General features: G+C 32.5%; 1 protein-coding gene across 2 annotated transcripts in view; it reads left to right on the forward strand.

Moving 5' to 3' along the window:
* The window catches only part of FGD5 (FYVE, RhoGEF and PH domain containing 5), a 112,601-nt gene that overhangs the window by 69,004 nt on the left and 37,597 nt on the right, over nt 1–6,000 (forward strand). The gene's annotated exons all lie outside the window — the stretch shown is intronic.

Genomic DNA, 6,000 nt, shown 5'->3' on the forward strand with positions numbered 1-6,000 from the left:
CGTTTTACTTGTTTTTTTATTTAAATCTAGATGCATTTCAGCAGTAACATTTTTTTGCAAAAGTATACATACCCTTAGGCTGGGTTCACACGTGGCGGAATTTCACTTAAATTCCGCTGCGGACACTCCGCAGCGTTAATCCGCAGCGGTGCCGTTTGTCCATTGACTTACACTTTAATTTAGCAGTGTTCGTTTAGACGAGGCGTAAAATTCCGCTGCGGAGCATAGGCTGCGGAGCGGAATTTGGTGTCCGCAGCATGCTCTGTCTGTTGCGGAGCAGTGGCGGACTCATGGCGGAATTTCTCCATTGACTTCAATGGAGAGTCAAAATTCCGCAATGAAGTCCGCAGATCTTATGTGTGCTGCGGAGCGTATTGGTTTTACTACCATGACATTTCTTCATTCTGGCTGGACCTATGTATTTCTAGGTCTACAGCCAGACTGAGGAAGTCAATGGGGCTCCCGTAATGACGGGAGCGTTGCTAGGAGACGTCTGTAAATAGTCACTGTCCAGGGTGCTGAAAGAGTTAAGCGATCGGCAGTAACTGTTTCTGCACCCGGGACAGTGACTACCGATCTCAATATACATGTATCTGTAAAAAAACATATAAGTTCATACTTACCGAGAACTCCCTGCGTCTGTCTCCAGTCCGGCCTCCCAGGATGACGTTTCAGTGTAAGTGACGGCTGCAGCCAATCACAGGCCAAGCACAGGCTGCAGCGGTCACATGGACTGGCGCGTCATCCAGGGAGGTCGGGCTGGATGCCGAAAGAGGGACGCGTCACCAAGACAACGGCCGGTAAGTATGAAATTCTTTTACTTTCACTAGGGAAAGTGCTGTCCCTTCTCTCTATCCTGCACTGATAGGGAGAAGGGAAGCACTTTTCCCGCAGTCCGCAGCAGCTAGTCCGCATCAATTTTCTGCACATTTTGTGCAGATCCGCAGCAGAATCTGCGACGCAGATTCTGTGCGGCATTGATGCGGACAGTTGCGGAGGAAATCCGCCACGTGTGGTCATGCCCTTATAAAGCTGGGTAAGCAGTTTGAGCTATTCTTTATACTCTTAATTATTAGTGAAATGATAGTCTGGTCAGTAATATTATACCCATGTAGCAGAGCTGGCGGCACCACAGCATGCCAGCTGCCAGATCATTCTCAGCGGAGATGAAGAAATAATTTCTTCCTAGAATCGGACTTATTTTATTCCGGGTTCAGCCTCTTTCTTATATTTGCAGTAACTGACATAACCACGTTTGCTCGTGTTTAGTAAGAGGGTGTATGATTACCTTGTTGCCCATAAAATTGCCTACAATGATCCTGGTCATTTCTGAGTAGTGCCTGCCCAGAGTGTCACTGCATTAGGGCAGCCTGAGGGATTTACTCCAAAAACACCTCATCATAGCCATCATTGTAACATATATTTTAAAACCTGTATGAAATTAACCTCAAAGTGCAATTCCACTCACTACCCTGTATGTACAGGAATATAACTACTATAATACTATCCAAATGTACAAGAATATATCTACTATAATACTGCCCCTATATACAAGAATATAACTACTATAATACTGCCCCTATGTACAAGAATATAACTACTATAATACTGCTCCTATATACAAGAATATAACTACTATAATACTGCCCCTATATACAAGAATATAACTACTATAATACTGCCCCTATATACAAGAATATAACTACTATAATACTGCCCCTATATACAAGAATATAACTACTATAATACTGCTCCTATATACAAGAATATAACTACTATAATACTGCTCCTATATACAAGAATATAACTACTATAATACTGCTCCTATATACAAGAATATAACTACTATATTACTGCCCCTATATACAAGAATATAACTACTATAATACTGCCCCTATATACAAGAATATAACTACTATAATATTGCCCCTATATACAAGAATATAACTACTATAATACTGCTCCTATATACAAGACTATAACTACTATAATACTGCTCCTATATACAAGAGTATAACTACTATAATACTGTCCCTATATACAAGAATATAACTACTATAATACTGCTCCCTATATACAAGAATATAACTACTATAATACTGCTCCTATATACAAGAATATAACTACTATAATACTGCTCCTATATACAAGAATATAACTACTATAATACTGCCTCCTATATACAAGAATATAACTACTATAATACTGCCCCCTATATACAAGAATATACCTACTATAATACTGCCCCTATATACAAGAATATAACTACTATAATACTGCTCCTATATACAAGAATATAACTACTATAATACTGCCTCCTATATACAAGAATATAACTACTATAATACTGCCCCCTAAATACAAGAATATAACTACTATAATACTGCTCCTATATACAAGAATATAACTACTATAATACTGCCCCTATATACAAGAATATAACTACTATAATACTGCTCCTATATACAAGAATATACCTACTATAATACTGCCCTCTATATACAAGAATATAACTACTATAATACTGCTCCTATATACAAGAATATAACTACTATAATACTGCCCTATATACAAGAATATAACTACTATAATACTGCTCCTATATACAAGAATATAACTACTATAATACTGCTCCTATATACAAGAATATAACTACTATAATACTATCCAAATGTACAAGAATATAACTACTATAATACTATCCAAATGTACAAGAATATAACTACTATAATACTATCCAAATGTACAAGAATATATCTACTATAATACTGCCCCTATATACAAGAATATAACTACTATAATATTGCCCCTATGTACAAGAATATAACTACTATAATACTGCCTCCTATATACAAGAATATAACTACTATAACACTGCCCCTATATACAAGAATATAACTACTATAATACTGCCCCCTATATACAAGAATATAACTACTATAATACTGCTCCTATATACAAGAATATAACTACTGTAATACTGCTCCCTATATACAAGAATATAACTACTATAATACTATATATACATATATATAACTACTATAATACTGCTCCTATATACAAGAATATGACTACTATAATACTTCCCCCATATACAAGAATATAACTACTATAATACTGCTCCCTATATACAAGAATATAACTACTATAATACTGCCCCTATATACAAATATATAACTACTATAATACTGCTCCTATATACAAGAATATGACTACTATAATACTGCCCCCTATATACAAGAATATAACTACTATAATACTGCCCCCTATATACAAGAATCTAACTACTATAATACTCCCCCTATATACAAGAATATAACTACTATAATACTGCCCCCTATATACAAGAATATAACTACTATAATACTCCCCCTATATACAAGAATATAACTACTATAATACTGCCCCTATATACAAGAATATAACTACTATAATACTGCCCCTTATATACAAGAATATAACTACTATAATACTGCCTCCTATATACAAGAATATATCTACTATAATACTGCCCCTATATACAAGAATATAACTACTATAATACTGCCCCCTATATACAAGAATATAACTACTATAATACTGCCTCCTATATACAAGAATATAACTACTATAATACTGCTATATACAAGAATATAACTACTATAATACTGCCCCTATATACAAGAATATAACTACTATAATACTGCCCCTATATACAAGAATATAACTACTATAATACTGCTCCTATATACAAGAATATAACTACTATAATACTGCCCCTATATACAAGAATATAACTACTATAATACTGCTCCTATATACAAGAATATAACTACTATAATACTGCTCCTATATACAAGAATATAACTACTATAATACTGCCCCGTATGTACAAGAATATAACTACTATAATACTGCCCCTATATACAAGAATATAACTACTATAATACTGCCCCCTATATACAAGAATATAACTACTATAATACTGCCCCCTATATACAAGATTATAACTACTATAATACTGCCCCTATATACAAGAATATAACTACTATAATACTGCTCCTATATACAAGAATATAACTACTATAATACTGCTCCTGTATACAAGAATATAACTACTATAATACTGCTCCTGTATACAAGAATATAACTACTATAATACTGCTCCTATATACAAGAATATAACTACTATAATACTGACCCCTATATACAAGAATATAACTACTATAATACTGCTCCTATATACAAGAATATAACTACTATAATACTGCTCCTGTATACAAGAATATAACTACTATAATACTGCCCCGTATGTACAAGAATATAACTACTATAATACTGCCCCTATATACAAGAATATAACTACTATAATACTGCCCCCTATATACAAGAATATAACTACTATAATACTGCCCTCTATATACAAGAATATAACTACTATAATACTGCCCCTATATACAAGATTATAACTACTATAATACTGCCCCTATATACAAGAATATAACTACTATAATACTGCCCCCTATATACAATAATATAACTACTATAATACTGCTCCTATATACAAGAATATGACTACTATAATACTGCCCCCATATACAAGAATATAACTACTATAATACTGCCCCCTATATACAAGAATATAACTACTATAATACTGCCCCCTATATACAAGAATCGAACTACTATAATACTCCCCCTATATACAAGAATATAACTACTATAATACTGCCCCCTATATACAAGAATATAACTACTATAATACTCCCCCTATATACAAGAATATAACTACTATAATACTGCCCCTATATACAAGAATATAACTACTATAATACTGCCCCTTATATACAAGAATATAACTACTATAATACTTCCTCCTATATACAAGAATATAACTACTATAATACTGCCCCTATATACAAGAATATAACTACTATAATACTGCTATATACAAGAATATAACTACTATAATACTGCCTCCTATATACAAGAATATAACTACTATAATACTGCTATACACAAGAATATAACTACTATAATACTGCCCCTATATACAAGAATATAACTACTATAATACTGCCCCTATATACAAGAATATAACTACTATAATACTGCTCCTATAAACAAGAATATAACTACTACCGTATAATACTGCCCCTATATACAAGAATATAACTACTATAATACTGCTCCTATATACAAGAATATAACTACTATAATACTGCTCCTATATACAAGAATATAACTACTATAATACTACCCCTATATACAAGAATATAACTACTATAATACTGCTCCTATATACAAGAATATAACTACTATAATACTGCTCCTGTATACAAGAATATAACTACTATAATACTGCTCCTGTATACAAGAATATAACTACTATAATACTGCTCCTATATACAAGAATATAACTACTATAATACTGCCCCCTATATACAAGAATATAACTACTATAATACTGCCCCTATATACAAGAATATAACTACTATAATACTTCCCTCTATATACAAGAATATAACTACTATAATACTGCTCCTATATATACAAGAATATAACTACTATAATACTGCCCCCTATATACAAGAATATAACTACTATAATACTGCCCCTATATACAAGAATATAACTACTATAATACTGCCCCTATATACAAGAATATAACTACTATAATACTGCTCCTATATACAAGAATATAACTACTATAATACTGCTCCTATATACAAGAATATAACTACTATAATACTGCCCCCTATATACAAGAATATAACTACTATAATACTGCCCCCTATATACAAGAATATAACTACTATAATACTGCTCCTATATACAAGAATATAACTACTATAATACTGCTCCTACATACAAGACTATAACTACTATAATACTGCCCCCTATATACAAGTATAGAACTACTATAATACTGCTCCTATATACAAGAATATAACTACTATAATACTGTTCCCTATATACAAGAATATAACTACTATAATACTGCTCCTATATACAAGAATA

Source organism: Rhinoderma darwinii, chromosome 7 (assembly GCF_050947455.1).
Source record: "Rhinoderma darwinii isolate aRhiDar2 chromosome 7, aRhiDar2.hap1, whole genome shotgun sequence".
NCBI lineage: Eukaryota > Metazoa > Chordata > Amphibia > Anura > Rhinodermatidae > Rhinoderma > Rhinoderma darwinii.